Source organism: Sinocyclocheilus grahami, unplaced genomic scaffold (genome assembly GCF_001515645.1).
Source record: "Sinocyclocheilus grahami isolate Dianchi unplaced genomic scaffold, SAMN03320097.WGS_v1.1 scaffold740.1, whole genome shotgun sequence".
In the NCBI taxonomy this organism is placed as follows: domain Eukaryota; kingdom Metazoa; phylum Chordata; class Actinopteri; order Cypriniformes; family Cyprinidae; genus Sinocyclocheilus; species Sinocyclocheilus grahami.
This window is the reverse complement of record NW_015505919.1, coordinates 175,160-194,846: the sequence shown is the minus strand read 5'-3', so window position 1 is coordinate 194,846 and position 19,687 is coordinate 175,160. Positions and strand designations below refer to the sequence as shown.

Below are 19,687 nucleotides of genomic sequence, written 5' to 3'. Positions count from 1 at the left end.
TACCATAAACAAACATGAATTAACAATGAACAATAGTATATTTATAAACAAAGAAAATACACTGCAGTTCAAAAGTTTGGGGTCAGTAAGATTTGAAAATGAATACTTTTATTTAGCAAGAATGCATTAAATTGATTAAAGATGACAGTAAAAGCATTAATATTGTTTCAAAAGATTTCTATTGCAAATAAATGCCGTTCTTTTTAATTGTCTATTCCAAGAATCTTGAAAAAAGGAATACATTACATTTAAAACAGAAATATAATATAGATGTTAAAATAGAAATAGTTGTTTTAAACTATTAATGAGCATAAGAAACCTTTTTCCAAAAATATATATAAAAAGTCATACTCATCCCAAACATTTGGTGAAATTATTTATAATGTTATAATAATTAAGGCCAACTGTTTCTGTTTTTCACTGGCCTCACCACAAAATATATATTTAAATTGTTTTTGCAATGTATTTTTATATTTTATAGACATTCATTACATTTCAATAAAACATTTCAAAAAAACATTTTGACACAAATTTTTTTTATTTTCTTTACACAAAACAGCTACATATGCATTGTAAAAACTGATTTTTCAAAATGTAAAACTTTACGTAAAATGAAAATTATGTATAGAATACATTTGACAAGAATACACTTTCAGTTTTTGCACTTTAAAATTTCAATTCTTTTTGTAAAATACCAGTATGGAAATTATACAGCTGTAATGTGACTCCACTTTTGCATGGCAATGGCATATAATGCAAAACAGTACTGAATGATTTGTAGTTTTCAACACAGTCTTACTGATGCTTTCAAGAACAGAACGAGTCACGTTTGCCCTTAAAAAAACTCATCCATGTTAGCCAGCTAGATAACACTTTGTCTTGGTAACAAATCAGCAGAATTGTAAAATGTAATGTAATGTAAAATACATCATAAGACAAAACACGTCAAAGACAAAACGAGTTTGAAAGGCATAAACATGAATTTAAAAACTTGAATGCAATGCAAAACTGTAAACCTGTGCAAACTTATTTGGAAACACCCTTACACAATATCCAGTATTTGCTATATAGTGAAAGCACAAATTTCTAGTCACATCCAAATGTACGTTCGTTTGACAAGCAGGCAGCTTTTGCCTTCGGTGAGATGCTAATCCGTGAAGTAGTTACAGTGTACAAATGGACTGACAGCACCGTAGTAATCGCCCCATCTGTGAGGTGACATACAGGAAGGAAGCAGTCATACCAGATTGTGGATAAAGATGGCACGCTCCATGGTGCCAGCCTACAAAGTCACAGTATTTATGGATCATTTTTCTGTCTGCTATTCTGCTCAGAAAACCCAAGACCGAGTGAGAAAACATGAGCATATTGCTGCGTGTGTAACAACTACGCCTGTCAATAGATTAATATAACAAATCTCCGTAAATCGAATGACTTTCTTGGCATTACCATGATTCATCTCAAAGCGAGAATTTGCTGAAGTTTGCAAATATGGATGCTGATGTGTCCTTTCAACATTATTACAGACCTCCAACCCCATCATATGACAATTTTCCACGAATTAAACGAGAACTATGAATTTAATGCTTGCTAAGCTCAATTTAATATGTGTGGTGCATGTTCGGGTTATGAATTTAAAGGATTTGTCATCAGAAATTATGAGACACAGTTCTGGATTCTGTATAGAAAAAAGGAGAATTTACATTTTTAGACATTCATTTGGTTTGAAGGACACAGTTGTGCAGAAGCAGAAATCTTGAAAATCATCTTCAGTTTTAGTGTTTTCCATGATAGGAATAAATATAAATGTGTCTGTATTAGACAAAAATGGAAAATGATATAAACAACTTTAATGTCATAGGTGGGAAAAATGTTTTAATAATGTGTGATATTCAGAAAATGAATTAAAGATAATAAAGCTATATTCAAGCAGAGCCAAAGAAATACCCATTTAATTTACAGCAGAAATGATATATATACTTTAGCAATGTTAGTAATAAAATGATTCAAGTAAAGAGTGAAATTAAGCCAAAAAGGAGGACTATTATTATTATTATTATTATTATTCCAGTAGCTAGTTTACAAGATTTGATTAAATATCCCATCTTGAAAACTTAAGCTTTCAGTTTATTTTCTTCAATAAAACACCTTGCATTTCATCATATTTAAAGATTAAAATAATTCAATTAAATAATAAAACATTTTAATAACCAAAATTAAGTTAGTACCTCTCATCTAATGGGAAAATTGTGCAGCATCTGCCGTACCTGTTTGGAAACCAGCGCGAGGCTATTCCTCTCAGGCAGTCAGTAGGGACGCCCGAGACTGAAATAACTTGATTAATGTATGGCACTGCTGTCCGCCAAAGCCCCCCGGCTATGACGTATTTAAAACAAACAGCATTTTTTACTCGTTTCTCCCTTTAGCTTCCAAGACTTGGCTTTGTGGAGAGAATGGCTGGCATTGGATTTTACTCGTTTACACATGCATCGATTGATGATTTTCACTGCTATTGACTTGTGTTATGCTCAGGGTCAGCTTAGCTTGTTATAAACCCAAATTAGTTCAACCAAACTAAGCGATCTCAATGGTTTCACCACATCGTGTGACATTCAGCCCTGTGAGCTTTAATTGCTATCGGACACCATTTTCCCTGCTGACATTCTCTCAGAAATGAGTCAAAAGATAATCTAGGGGGTGTTTTGCCCTGCTGCCATTTTAAAGCTGTTATTTTACATTACAGCGACTAACACACATGCTCTAATAAAGATGGATGTGCCGAGGATCTATTCGTCCTCTTCAGGGGGAAAAGCGTGTGGCTATAGTTCCCAGAAAGGCTTCATTTCAAATGGCTGCACCGTAAGAAGGACGTGGCAGCTTTTAATTAACAACGAGGTTTGCTCTGGGAAAGTGGAAGATAACGTACCACTCAAAGTCGGAGAGAAGCACGCAGAGAAAGACGAATGGAGAGAGTAACGTTCTGTTCACATTAATTAAACGGCTGGCCGAGCCAGCCTCACTAAAATAGTGAGAAAGGAGCAGATCAAAAAGGAGGGAACACAAGCTTTCAAGCTCCAGGAAGTGGGGCAAAAAGGCTCAGGGCGGGTTTATGCATATACTTATCGACTCACAAACAACTTTTTGCTTTGCATAATTTAGTCTGTATGTGTAACACCTACAGTATTGTAGGTGTCTGCAACCTTAAACACTCATGGAGAAATCACTGGCGTTGAACAATAAGATGTAGAGATGAATATTAAATGTATTTGATTTAAATCTTCAATTCTCTTGCTATGCCAAACTACTTGGTGTAATCCTTGCTTGTCATCACACAGCCCACAGTAAACTTATGAGATATTTGGAAGTGAAACGCTCCAAATAAACCACACAGCACGGATAAAACCACTGGACAAAGTACACTTTGTATACTGTAAATGAGATGTTTTGATCAAATTTAATCTATTTGTGCTGTGGACAAGTGGGTATTTAGCACAACATGACAATTATGCCACCAAAAATTTAAACTAGTGGGGAAAAATGTATTATAAATAAATAAACAAACATTTTTAAAAACCTAAAATTATTATTTTTTTAATATTAATCATAAACATGCTTTTAATTTATAGAAATATTTAAATTTTATTCAATATTAGAAAATAAAATAATATTTTTAATTTTGTTTAATGTTTTTTTTAATTACATGAGCTCATTTACATGTATTGAAAAATAAACCAAAAAGTTGATTAAAAAAAACAATTAAAAACCTTTTTAAAAATAAATGTATATTTAATTATAATTTATATACATATTAAAATTTTCTAAAATTTAAAAATACAATAATATTTGAGTAAATATAACTTTTTAATTTGCATTAATATATATATAAAAAAGAATGCTCATTCCTTGACAAGTAATCAGACCCAGAAAGTTAGAGACAGATCCTCCCAGGAGACAAGCTTGGCCATCACATCTTGTAGTAACATGACTCTAGCAGAGGAATTGATCGAGTGGCCTCCCCGAGTCTCTTGCCCTGGAAATTTGCAAGCCAATCAATCAGTTAAAAAGATCTCTGTGGGTCAATGGGCCTTGATCGGAAAACGTGTATAATGCATCCTTAGCTTAGCACGGTGGGCTTAAAGCTCTTTTTAACACACCTGAAAAAAAGATTTATATGGGATAGCCTCATTTCTCTCTGGCTACCAAACTCAAATGACTCTAAATGCTCCTTGTACTTAGCAGATGTAGACTGAGGTCACATGCTTTCTGGAAGATACAAGATTTACACTCAGTTTCTAAATCTAGTAGTTTCCTCCATAAACAGCATTTTAAGGCATCACTCCTGATGAAAGGAAATGTACAAGAGGTTCTTTAAATGGGTCTTAAATTTAATTGTCATTTGGATGAAATAAAAACCATGCAAAATACAGTTTCATGGATTGTAAAAATGTATTTATGGGTGGTAAATATTCTTAATTCACCCACCATTTGGCAGTTATGCATGGCAAAAAGTTAATTTTGGCCCCCGTGGCCAACTCTCTCTTAATGGCATGATGGCATTTCTGCAATTATATTGGCACACCAGCATGGCACGCTGTGCAGACACAGCCCATGTTGTTAGACATGTATTAGTACTTAGGAAGGACGCCAAGAAACTGTCTGTGGGACTAAGGGGCTAAGATGCCGTGCTAAGAGAACATGTTGACAAGACTTGACCCAATGCTGCTCCTTATTCCCTCTCAGTCAGTTCATGTGTGGGTCATATGATCAACTGTATTTGCATAGACTCTGATAAATTTTTATTTGCATCAGTGAAAACAAATTGATAACATAGGTGTTGTTAGACCCTATAAAGACCGCCTAAAAATATGATGTAGATTCCTGATGAATGGATTTAAGAAATAATATATAATAATAATATAAATGTTATAAAAACTATATAATTGCATTTTAAAGAATAGCAAAAAATTTTTATACGGGGACTCAAATCAGTGAGATACTGTAGTTTATTAGTGAAATATTATTTTTATTAATATAATAGTACAAAATTTAAATTATATAGTAATCATATAATAGTATATTAGTAAAAATACAAATATTATTTTTATTAAAGAGAAATGTTAGTCAGCATAAAAGTATATATGATTTTAATTTTGTACTATTTTATGCTGACTAATACAGACTTATCTCTTTAATAAAAATAATATTTAAAAATATAAATGCTCTTTTCGTTTATATATACATAAAAAAGTAATTATTAAAAAATGTAAATTAAATATTTAAATAATTTTTCCATTTAATTTACATTTTAAAACTTTAGTTTAAAAATGATATTTGAATATCTATATTTTTTAATTATATATATAATATACAGTGGGAATGGAAAGTATTCAGACCCCCTTACATTTTTCACTCTTTGTTATATTGCAGCCATTTGCTAAAATCATTTAAGTTAATTTTTTTACCTCATTAATGTACACACTGGCTGTCCACCAACGTTTACCATCCAACCTGACAGAACTGGAGAGGATCTGCAAGGAGGAATGGCAGAGGATCCCCAAATCCAGGTGTGAAAAACCTGTTGCATCTTTCCCAAAAAGACTCATGGCTGTATTAGATCAAAAGGGTGCTTCTACTAAATACTGAGCAAAGGGTCTGAATACTTAGGACCATGTGATATTTCAGTTTTTCTTTTTTAATAAATCTGCAAAAATGTCAACAATTCTGTGTTTTTCTGTCAATATGGGGTGCTGTGTGTACATTAATGAGGAAAAAATTTACTTAAATGATTTTAGCAAATGGCTGCAATATAACAAAGAGTGAAAAATTTAAAGGGGTCTGAATACTTTCCGTACCCACTGTATATATAAAAAAGCTTTATGTAGCATTTTGTTGCACTATTTTAGAAAAGTAGCTTTAAATTAAAAGTCTATGCCATTATATAAGCACTATTTTCATGCTACTGCAAAATTCAGAAAACCATTTGTCACTATTTTTATTTAGTTACTCCCCAAAAATTAGAGGAATGAGGACTAGTGATTACCTGGAGCAGGGAGCGGGCTTTCAGTATACTCAAGATGGTGACACATTCTTCTAGATGGCTAGTGAAATGGAAGCGGTGAGCTGTATTTCTGTCTTTGCAGCATCCATAGTAAGCAGATGGAATGGTAAAGCACTGGCTCCTGAGGCCTTTGAGCTTCCCTGACCCAGATTTTCATTTCACTGCCTGATTTAGGTGTGCTGTGCTCATGTTTGAGTCATAATGTGTCAGCTCTCTTATATGTCAGCCTTTTGTGAGGGTTTACACTTCAGTGATCTCAGTAGTGTTTATTTCTCCCAAATTGGCACAGCCTTACAATGGCACAGATCAAGTGTGGCTTCTAGACACGTCACTTTAGTAACGGTGGAACTTCAAGACCGACTTGGTTAAAGAGATGTGCTCTGCCAGGATTGCAGCTCAGCAACCTTACGAATCTATGGCGAATGCATCCACCCCCACCTGCCCAGCTGCTCCACACACACCTACAGCTCTCTTCCAGCTTCAGATGACATCTGTGTGTGCTTAGTGAATGGAAGATATTTGTTTATTGACTCTGCAAGCTTCATAACCCTCTTGGATCGGAGCCTGCACCAAAATCCCGAAAGACCGAACTAATGTCTGCATTCTCTCTTGATCGCTCTCAAAGTAAATTCTACAGATTTACAGGCACAGTAGGAAAAAATGTGGGTGTTTGGGGAAAGTAGTAGCGAAAGTTACGGGAAGGAAACGCCTCAGATTAATTCGGCTCTTGATGCACACCTCGCCAAAGGTCGAAAGTACAGTCTCTTGCCTATTCCCATACACTTCACTCACGCAAATCCCACGTGTATGTGGTGTTGAGGTTTTGATACAGCAAAGGTTGTCTCTACCTAAGGGCCAGGTTTGACATTTTCATCCCAAAAATACAGAAAATATCCCACTTCTGTCTGCTCAATGCATTTGGAAAGGTGACTAGTCCTGCAATCCTGAAGTCTATTATGACCAGCTGAGATGAAAGGTTTTGCCCGGAATTAGATTTGACTTCCTGTGAGCCTGTTTTATCTACACACTGCCAAATATGGGACTGATCCCGGTCAAACAATTCGCGGAAAATCAAATGGGCACCCCTGGCAGGGATTTTTAAAGTTTAAGCTGAAATTCAAGAGCACTGTCTTACCAAAAAGACAGGCAGAACATCACCTGTAGTCTCAGGATTAGTCCCGCCTTAGACTGCCACATGTACATGGAAAGCGCTCTCGCAATTTGGAAAGCTCATAATGTGACTGTCTAACTTTACACAACTGTCAGGATTAATGGCACAGATGAATTTGTATTAGTTTATCTGGAAGCAAAGTCGTGTTTACAAGGTACTGGGTTGAAAAAGTGAGTGCTTTGCAACTTAAATAACGTATATACAAAGTTGTCCAGTTACAGGCATCGAACCCTTTAAAAGATACTTAGAGTTTAGTTTGAGGCACTAATTAAGTTAACAAGATATCAACAATCCAAACAGTATATTCTGCTTTTCACAGGAATAAACACCACAAAAATAACCTGAAATCTCCAACCACAAACACTGAGTTCTTTCAAACCAACAATTAAGAGCTCCACAGGACAAGTCCCACAGGGATAGCTGTCTGATCATGTAATTAGTAGTAGATAGTAGCAAAAGAAAACACTGCCCCCTGACCTCTTGATTCTCAACCCAAAGCTCAGCAATCCTAAAAGTGGCGTTATCATTAGATCCCATGTAAAGTGCTTCATCAATAGACTACTTAACATATAGAGGCCGATGGCAGATCATGCCACTGCTTCCGTGGCAGAAAGCCAGGCAGCTGTCTTATAAAAACTTTAACCGTCATTTCATTTAGGATGATGCCAATCTTGAACTATAGTGTACATTCTCATTTATTATTTACAGGCAATATGCTGCTTTTCTGTTTGCTTTTCTGTGGGGGGCAAAAATTTAATTTTCTATCCAAACAATCCCATTTTTGGACCCATTAATTATCCTATCTCAACAATAATAAAGGGTTTCCAGTCAATAGGTTACTTCATGCGAAAGATTACAAACCTTTTTTAACTACTCAAGAATTTCTCCAGTGTTTATATGCTCCACAGTTTTATCCTTTCATAATGTGTAAACAGGACACAAAATCAACACTCATCAAGCATCTCCAGAGAGCTAAAATTAGCTTTGGTGAGTAAATACAATCTGGCCAGTTGGCTGGTATATTCATTGGAAATTACTACATGGTGTAAATCTTAAAGATGCACTCAGTAATGACTTTTAATATTGCACTTCCAGGACTTTATACTGTAGATGCGGCATCACACAAAACAAAAATGTTCATTTAAAATCTTTGATAACATTGTAGTGCAAGATTAATTTATTTCACAATCAAAATTTTTCAGTACCAGGATAAAGCAAGAAAAAATTGACTAGTCATGTGATCTCAAAATGGCGGCCTCCATGAGGAGACTCTATGTAAAATAAAACAGCTTTTATTAAGCTACTAATAACTCTGGAGTAGGGCTGGGCGATATAGCTAAAAAATTTATCAACGATATGTTTCATATCGTTTGGTATCGATAATTATTGACATTTTTTATAACCTTTTTTAAAACAAAGAGCAATAGAATTTTTTTTTTAATTTAACCACTGTATTTTTAAATTAACCCAATTTATTGAGACAAACAACAAATATTTTTTGTTTTAACAATCAAACACAAAATAAAAATTAAACAAATATCTAATTTCTAATGTTTTATATGCAGATTAAATAGGTTAAGGAAACTTTTGTCTTGTCTCCCGAGGCCACAGGAGGGCACAATGAGCAAAATAATAGCACATTTAAATGGTCAACTCAAGGAAATAACTGTCTATAAAAACCATGCATTACGTCTAAATTAACTCCTGCATGTAATTTCGTAAATTGCATAAACAATTATGAACAAAACAGCATCATGTATTTATGCATTGCTTAATCCAAAGAGCCGAAGCGCCATTCACACAGACTGCATTTAAAAACATATGAGACGCAATGAAAAGGTATTAACCTCCACAAATTCGTGACGTGTTTTCTAAAAGTTTAAACTGTTTTAACTTTGCATGGCTTTCTATACATCCCTTGTGTGAGACGTGAGAGCAGCAGTCATATTTGTCCGTTTAAAAAATGCGCTGAATATGCATTCTGAGTGAATGGCTTGGTTTCGGTTTTAACCTAATCAAGATCTTCTCTGCATTGAGCTACTATATTTCTCTAATATTTTGAATGAATAATGTAGCAGTGGTGCGTCTCGTGGGCTAGACTAACAAAACATTAAAATGCAACAACGTCACTTACATCATTACCGCATCTCGCGCGCCACTAATGACGCTCCCTGATGCACACCTAACATTCAAATGCAAATGTTTATTTTAAATTCGACTAATATTCATTCTTTATTCACTATCTCCTCATCACAGGCAGGCACAGCACTCATTTCAGCATGTGTTCGTGTTTGTGTGTGCGGTCTGCATCACTCATAGCACGTGCCTATATCGTGCGCCATGTCGAACATTTTTTCTATCATTATCGAGGAAGGTGTACCGTCGATAAATATCGATACCGTTTTATCGCCCAGGCCTACTCTGGAGGCAAGAATGATTTCATGACCAAATTGTCTGTTAAAAACAAGTTTTGCTGCAACTTTTACCTCAGTAATTGTAATATTTTTGCCCAAAGAACATAAAAGTAATAAAGCAGTGTGAAATACAGTTTGTAAACTTTATGTAACTAATGCTATTATCTGTTAGCGTCATTAGCATTCCATTGTATTATTTTTTTCTGTTTTAAACCCCATTAAAAGGACATTAAAGGTTTTAAACCCCAAAAATCATTCAGTGTATATTTAACTCTACAAATGAGATGTAGAGAAGAGAGGTGACAACTTTTTACATTCAACCTCTGGACAAAGGCTCATCAAACCAAATGCATCCCACGCGAGCTTGAAGTTAGCATTGCGACTGCCATTATCCATTTACTGTGCAGGTCAGCAAAATATTTAATGGCAATGCGAGGTTTTCTCCTACAGAAGTGAAGGACAGCATGTTGGCAGCCATTTAAAGGGCTTTAATTAAAGAGCTCTGCGCCAGTGTCCAGATACTATCAGTCAGTAACGTCTGCCTATACTTCCATCTCCTGCACACAACAGATAATGCTAATGCTGCTTTATAATCAGCTCATTCTTTACGGCAGACAAACACAGTGGCTGGCATTCTCTGACAGCTTGTCAAAGACCAAAAATCGACTCTGAAAGAGTAGTAATTAACTCAATAAACAAGGTTGTAGCCTGGCTATAAAATGAATTCCATTACAAGAAGAATGCTGCTCTAGCTTATTATGCACGAACGTTTAGGGCTTTTGCACACCCACAGACTTTGAAGAGAGCTTTGATTGGCCATTTATTTATTTTTCCACTGGATCAGGGTGAGATCCGTCAGGTCGCAGTGATTTTGCCAAGTAAGACATGTTCCTGGATTAACATCTTTTGTTGATCCTGGATCAACATTACGGTCCAAAAATATAGACTAAACTCAATCCCTACCCCTAAACCTAACCCTACCCATAATTTATTCCTAAAATCAGTGTGAAATGATAGCTGATTACCAAGGGTGTAGAAGCACCTTACCCTGATCGTAAGCCTAAAACAGATATTTCCTGAAAAGTTATCCCTCAATTCTGATTGGTTAATTGGAATGTTGTTCCAGGATCAACAAGGATGTTGATCCAGGAACATGTTGTACTTGGTGAAATCACGGTCATCAGATCCGCCACCCTCTGCGAGCTTGAGCCGAACAGACCACACACCAGCCCGGATTCATCCATCTTCATTCTCTAACACAGTGGCTTGAGGGCTTCTACCATGTACATACTGATTCTGGTGAATTACAAGAGACAAGCCACTCCAGAGGGAAGCCTTCCTGGCCCTTCAAAAAGACAGCGTGATGCTGCAGAGTGTAAAACTCTCAACATGATCCATAGCAAACCAGGCTCAGTGTTCCCTGTCATCACCTCCTGAAGGCATGCCGCAATGTTTTCTGACAGATCTTCGATTGCAAAAGCTGAATATTAAAAGTATAGAAGGAGATAATTGGGCACTCAATGTGAATATGGGCTTAGCATTAATACTGCTACAGCACAAACACTAGCGATGTCCTATGCCAGTGATGGGCAAACTTGGCCCTTCCAGGCCACTTTCCTGCAGAGATTTGATCCAACCCTGATAAAACTCACCTGCCTGTAGCCTTCTAGTAGTCTTGAAGACAATGATTAGCTGGTTCAGGTGTGTTTGATTAGGGTTGGCGCTAAACTCTGAAGGAAAGTGGCCTGGAAGGACCAAGCTTGCCCTCCCCTGTCCTATGCAAATGAGTAATTCTGATAAACTGATTCTTTTTAATGATTCGTTCATAATCGATTCACTTAACTGTAGATATGTAGAGACTGTTTGAAATAAAACTGTGGGCCACAAAAAATGTACCATCACAAAGTTATTGATACTACACAATTAATAAAAGGATCAACTTGTCTCAAAAGTTCTCACAATGTTTCAACAATTTTTTCATTCATTATGATGGTATTTTGGCATATATACACTACCGTTCATAGTTTTTTTTTTTCCTTTTATTTTCACCAAGGCTACATTCATTTGATTGAAGATACAGTTAAAACAATAATATTATTGCAATTGTTTACAATTTTAATGTATGCTGATTGGGTTGATTCTAAAATCCTAAACATAAAGTGCAGCATAAGCACTTCTTGTGGCACTTCTGAGTGAAGACTCAAAGGAATCATTGAAATGAAATCGATTCGAATGAACTTTTTCACCTAAATGAATCTATACAAATGAAACACAAAAGAACGAAAACATTTGTGAAGATTCTTACAGTGTTTGTAAAACATTACTTCATTAATCATGAGAGTATTTTGGCAGAAACAAGTCTAATAAAATGTATATTATTCCAAAAATTAGAGATGAGTCATTGAAATAAATAGAATTAACTAATTCACCTAAACAAAACAGACTTACCAATTCTAACAAACAAGATGAACTTAATCCAAGGTTGTCTAATTTTGTCTAAACTTACACTTTGCTAGGTTCACTTTATTTTCACTTGTCTGAAAGATATTTACAGTGCATGTATTCATTAATCATTTGCTCATGGAAGACAAAAGAGCTTTATGTTCTAGCCACAAAACCTTCACATTCAACTATATTCAAGCTTAATGTAAGTTTAAAGGACATAGGTCTCCAGCATCCACTGTTAACTGTAAACGAGATTGTCCTCTGTGACATCTGTGCATTGGCAAAATTAACTGCACATTACATTCATCATCATGTCACGTGCTGCATCATGCTGCACGAAGCATCTCTAAATTAATTTGACTTCACTTGTAAAGCAGAGACGATTTATCCTCACGTTCCCTGCAGCAACAGACTGATCTACCTGTACAAACCCACCGCTCATGTGCTGTGTTGTAATTATGAAGACAATGAAACACATCAGCTGGGTCAGAGAATACATGACCGTTATAACAACCCCCTCTCCCTTACAACCAACCAATGCACTTAACTGGTGTACCTCGCTGTTATTCCAGCTTGGTTTGGGGAGGGATGGACCGCAATCTGGGTCACCAAATAATGAGGCCAGGGCGAGTACTGCACCGCAGCGTCCATCTGGCAGCCCCACGTGCCTGTCTCTGCCGGCAATATGCAGGTCTGGAGGAATAAACAGAGTGAACACACAAACTAGAGATGTGTTACCTGGCTCTGAACTGAAGTGTGTGAGAACCTGTTTGGTTTTGGAACTTACATATAAAATAATTTCTTTGACTTAGCTTTGAGACGACAGCCACTAAATTATTTAAGCTATTTTTTTGTGCACTACTATAAGTATAATATTTTTTCTAACCTCGGTGCTTGTGGTCAGTTTCATTAGTAAAAAAAACAATTAAATAAATAAATAAAAATGTATTAAACAAAACAAAAAAAATTAATTTAAATATACTTTATACAAACATATTATAATAATATTTTTTTCTAACCTCGGTACTTGTGGTCAGTTTCATTTGTAAAAAAAACCCCAATCATTTAAATAAATAGATAAATAAATATTCTTTCTAGTTAAAAAAATAAAATTAAAAACTCTGTACTTGTGGTCAGTTTCATTTGTAAAAAAATATATATATATATTTAAATAAATAAATAAATATTCTTTCCATTAAAAAAAATAAAAATTACAAATATATATTTTGTACATACATATAACTTTTTTTCTAACCTCGGTACTTGTGGTCAGTTTCACTTGTGAAAAACAAACAAACAAACAAACAAATAAATAAATAAACAAATAAATAAATATTCTTTCCATTTAATTTTTTTTTTATATATTTCGTACATACATATACATATTAGAATAATATTTTTTCTAACCTCTGTACTTGTGATCAGTTTAATTGGTAAAAAAAACAATTATTTTAAATAAATAAATTATTAATAATTTAAATAAATAGATTATAAACAAATTAAAATACACTGGTAAATAATAATGATAAATTATTATAAATAAATAAATACATATTATTTTTATTTAAAAACATAAAAAAATTACAAATAAAATATATTTTGTACATATCAAAATAATATTGTTCTTTCAACCTCTCTACATGTGTATGTGTGCACATATATCCACTTATCCAATATATATACAGTACATCTCTCTCTTACTCTCTGTATATCTTTATTAATTTTTCTATTTGTCCAAAAAAGGAAAAACAACCTATTTAATAATACAAATAAATCATGACAATATTGAATATTTAATTTCAAGAATAAAGAAGGAAAGTAGATATTTATATGGTAACAGTAAATATAATAATTTTCAGGATTTCATGAATGCTTTCAGATCATTTTTAGTTAAATCATAGATCAATAGATTAATCTATGACCAACAGATATTGAAATGGCAAATATATTTTTAATTTGTTGCATGGTTAATGCATTATGGCATTTGTGTAATTTATCCCATTCTATAAAGTTCTTTTTTTTTTCTTTTGTGGACATAAAATATCACATCTATATTTCTCTTTATACACTTTTAATACAATTTTATGCACTGGTTTTATGGTTAGACGATCATGCACTGAATGCGCCGCTTAGCTTGCACAGAAATTGCAATAAAAAATAAACCACAAATGGAAATTAACTCGAATGTACACAGCCATTAGCACTGTGCTTCTCAAGCAACGTTCCCAACAGAAAAATAATAAAGCTACACATGCATTATGTCAGCCATTGCTCCTGGGGCAGATTGTATGATGACAGGAATCTTTGATGTCCATATGCATGTGGGTGACAGCACAGAGTGGAGTGGAATCTTGACTCATAGACAGAGTTATGCCAAAAGCCTCTCTCAGTCTTTATCACAAGCCTTTATCTTCATCATAAGGACAGAGACCACCATGAGGCACATTTATAATTAGATTGTGGAGTGTGGGGTCAAACACTATGAGTCAGCTAGATGATAATGCCGCTCTGGGACTGTTAGCGTCAAGCATGGCTTTCTCCAGCTTTGATAAAGTACTCATATCATGCCTTCTGTTGAGCTTTTGCCATGTCATAAAGGTCTGCACAAGCACAATGTCTTAGGAATTGCACGATTTTTTAAAAACGCCATATAATTAGAGGAAATAAAACTTAACTACTAGTGGGGAAAATTGTTAAAATGCAAAAAAATAAATAAATAAACAAAAATTATTTAAATAGCCTATCAGATACAGAATTATTAAACAAAGGATTGACTATCATTACAATTACGTTTCTAAAGACTGGTTGAAAATTATATTAATCACAATTATTTGTTTACATTTTTTTTTAAATATCTTCCCAAATTGCTAGTGTTTTCTCTTTTCTGTTGTATCTGTTCTCATAAACTTTATCTTGCTCACTGCAGTTTATAAGGCAATATTCTCTGTACAGCTAGTTTGGAACAATATTTACTGTAAAATTATTTTGAAAATAAATCTGATTAGTCAGACATGGTATTCTGCAGTCCAATATTTTTGTATAGTGATCACTAAACTGAACAATGCCTCCCGGTTTCATTTTTCTCACATAATAAAATGAATTCATTTCCATAATGTACTTATGGTAAGTAGCTGGTCACTGTTGCTATGCTATGCTATGCTAAAATTTAAAAAAAAAGTTATTTAATGTACATAATTTACTTAAGTGGTAAGTAGCTGGTCATTGTTTATAAGATTAAATTAATTAATTTTTAATTAAAATATAAACTAAGTGTTGAGTTTATAATAGTACTGTCAAAAGATTAATCGTGATTAATCACATTCAAAATAAAAGTTTTTATTTACATAATATATCTGTGTACTGTGTATATTTATTATGTATATATATATATATATTATATATATTTTGAAAATATTTACATGTATATATTTATATTCATATAATTTATATTAAATATAAATATATTTAATATATAAAAGTAAAATTTTTCTTAAATATATGCATGCATAAGTGTGTATTTATATATACAAAAATATACACAGTACACACATATATACTATGTAAACAAAAACTTTTATTTTGGATGCGATTAATCGTTTGACAGCACTAATTTATAACAACAATTAAATTATTAAATAACATAAATAGTCTGAAATATATGTAAATAACATACATTTCAGCCTGCAGAGGAGAGTTCTACAAGGATCCAGAGTTTTTAAATATAGAAATGAATGTTCCTCTTCAGGTTTATGCATCTAACATTACTTCAGTAGAGGGCTGAAAACTTAATCCAAACAACTGTTTCCTTATAATATTTTTACATTGTCATGTAGCTTCACTACACTGACAGTACATAATCCAATAAATTAATATTTAGCATAAATAGGGCTTGTACATGAAATATATATATATTTATATATCTGCCTTTATATTTAAGTAAGGGGATCTCGCACAATGAGATTTCGGCATTCATGAAGCATCATGAAGTTTGAAAAGCCTTTGTTTATTTTATCACCAAACAAGGCAAGATCACATAGGCTATCATTAGAAAGAAACCCCAAATCTGTTATTCTTCTGTGAAGCAGCTTCAGCAGTGTACTTGATTCGAACACTAAGGCAACAGGAAAAGCGTAATGATGACTAATGCTCACCACTGAACAAAGGGAATTGCAGCACATGGCAGCAGTGCGGCTACAGGCCTGTAGCACAGGGGGAGTTTATGATTAATGGAAATAAATATGAAAAGCATCACATCAGCCCCGGCACCTGATCGCTCTCGCCTCCACAACTGCGTTACTGCTTAGCAAACAACTACATCACTAGAACAGATAAAGGCCTTGGTTCAGTACAGTGTACACAGTACACTCCTGCTGGAGTCAGTGGCAATGACGCCAAATATCTCCTGACAGAGAGGTCAGCATTAATCCAGCGCTACATTTTGACATGGCAGTTTTTTTTGCTTTGTATAAAACATTTGGACTCTCTGAAGGCCTGACCTCTAATATAGTGGTCTTTAAGTAATTATTGCACTGCCCTACATTAGGGTGATGTACAATTACTTGAAGTATGTCAAAAGTTTATATAAATGTATTACACAGATCTGTGGAATACTTGATTCTGATTGGTCAAACGTGGCTTTCTGCAGTCAATTTTTTTTCAATGTATTACACAGATCTGTGGAATACTTGATTCTGATTGGTCAAACGTGGCTTTCTGCAGTCAATTTTTTTTCAATGTATTACACAGATCTGTGGAATACTTGATTCTGATTGGTCAAACGTGGCTTTCTGCAGTCAATTATTATTTCTTTCTTTCTTTTTTTTTTGTAGTGATTGCTAAACTAAAGGATGTCCCTGCAGCAATTCACAGTCTCTTTCATCTCACATAAATCAATCACTATTGCTAAAACAAAAATTGTAATAGTTTTAAATAAATGTAAATAAAATAAAATAATAAATTCACATAAAATAAACTAAAATAAAACAACATTAAGACGCCATGTAATTAGAGGAAAGAAAGATAAATGTGAAAGATATAAAATAAATTGTTTAAATATTTACAGAATTTGCTATAATAATACATTATAATAAAATATATTTAATCAGTCTTGAATATGTAAATAAAATAAAAAAATGAAATAAAAAAATTTAATTAATCAACTGCAACATCTAAGACACCATGTAATTAAAGGAAAGAAAACCAAACCACTTGAAGAGAAAACTGTTAAAATGTTTAAATTATATCAAATATATTGTTGAAATATTTACAGAATTTGCCATCATTACAATTATAATACATTATAATATAATTAAATACATTTAAACAGTCTTTAATATGTAAATAAAATAACTTAGTTAAATATAAAACTTAGTTTTGGTTTGTCAAATGTTGCTTTTTATGTTCGAATATTTTTGTATAGTGACTGCTTAAGTGAAGGATGTCTCCTGCAGTAATACTGTCTTCTCAAATAATAATTTCATGCACTTTATGTAGTTATTTGGTTAGTAGCCAGCTATTATTGCAAATAAATTTAAATAAATGTAGCGTCTCGACCAATCTGACACACTAATTTTTATTTGATTTAACAAATCAATTATTCATTAGATTAACAAGTCGTTTTTTTGTTAATTTTATAGCCTCCAAAGGGGATATCTACAAGGATCCAGAGTTATTAAATATATAAATAATTGTGCTAATTATAAGACATGGTTGTGTTGTTTACTGTTGTGATTGTTATTATTTTAAAATGACCTGTTAGAGGATATTAACTTCTGCTCTTATATTACCTCAAAATCAACGTGTTACATTACTCTCTCTGTGCCACTTACAAATTGGTATATTTTGCAGAGAGAAGAGGAGATAAAGTCAATCACCTTTGCAATATTATAGCGGCAACAGTGGTGACTTTGCATTTACGTCATTGCTATTATGGTACATTACACCACATAGCATTGATCCAGATTACATGTAATGAGGACACTGGACATACAGTATATCATTGATCCAGGCCAAGTCAGAAATCAGGCTATAGTATTTGTAATCTGTTACCTTATTGACATGCAGTACTTCCTCAAGTTGAGCAGTGCTGTTGTTGTCGATATAGGTTTTTCTTAGAAAGGTTTCACTCATTACTAGGCAAGAGGAGGAGAAAAGTGAAGCGAAGGGCTCATGAATTATTAACAAAGACATTGGAAAAATGGCAAACATTCCAGAGAATCCAAAGGAAATTCAAAGATGAGGTTCAAGGGTGATTAATTTTGTGACAGTGCCTTTGCACCTCGGTTGGCAATGTGTGGAACGTGTCGCAAATGGATAATTTAAAATGCACTTATTTATTTATTTTGAAATTCGCCTGAGCAGACACATTAGCTGCGGATAATGGCAGTGATTAATCCTGGAGTAAACAGTTGAAAATGCCCTTGCGGAAAAAAAAAATCATCAAATTCAACCTTCAAGGAAAAAAAAAAAGAAATATAAAATGTCCTTTCTCACTCTGTGATAGTTAAAGCAAAGTAAGACTGGCTGGAGATTCATAAATAAGTAAGACTCTTCCAGTCTGCCAAATCCCTGTCTGCAGACTTTAGATTAGTACAATGAGCAGAAAAGCAGACAGCACAGGAGAGTCTGCCAAAGAAATAGTACTTGCTGAGTCTCTCTTTATATATATATATATATATATATATATTGATCCCTTTTGCCTTCAGAACTGTCTTAATCAGAGATTTTGGTCCATATTAACATGAAAGCATCATGGCAGGATGGATCCATGCTTTCATGTTAATTACGCCAAATTCTGACCCTACCATCTGAATGTCTCAGCAGAAACCAGACTCATCAGACCAGGCAACCTTTTTCCAATGTTCTATTGTTCGATTTTAGTGAGCCCAGGCAAATTGTAGCCTCAGTTTTCTGTTCTTAGCTGAGTAACGCCTGGTGTGGTCTTCTGTTGCTGTAGCCCATCTATTTCAAGGTTCGACATGTTGTGCGTTCAGAGATGCTTTTCTGCATGCCTCGGTTGTAACAAGTTGTTGGTTGTTGAGTTACTCTTCCCTTTCTATCAGTTTGAACTAGTCTGTCCATTCTCCTCTGACCTCTGGCATCAACAATGCATTTTCACCCACAGAGCTGCCACTCACTGGATATTTTCTCTTTTTCAGACCATTCTCTGTAAACCCTAGAGATGGTTGCACAAAAAAATTGCAGCAGATCAGCAGTTTCTGAAATACTCAGACCAGCCCCTCATGCTTAAAGTCATTTAAATCACCTTTCTTCTTCATTCTGATGCCGGGTGTGAACTTCAGCAGATTGTCTACATGCCTAAATGCACTGAGTTGCTGCCATGTGATTGGCTGATTATATATTTGCGTTAACAAGCAGTTGAACAGGTGTACTTAATAAAGTGGCTGGTGAGTGTATATACACGTACATATTATGCCTGGCCATTTAATGTTAAATTAGGAAAATTAATTAGTACAGCACATGGTAATAAAATAAATACTATTATTTATTATGTTATGCTATTATTTTAAAAATAATTTATCTTATATATATATATATATATATATATATATATATATATATATATATACACACACACAT

General features: G+C 33.8%; 1 protein-coding gene across 1 annotated transcript in view; it reads left to right on the top strand.

Moving 5' to 3' along the window:
* Positions 1–19,687, top strand: part of tmem178bb (transmembrane protein 178Bb) — a 101,200-nt gene that overhangs the window by 24,314 nt on the left and 57,199 nt on the right. The gene's annotated exons all lie outside the window — the stretch shown is intronic.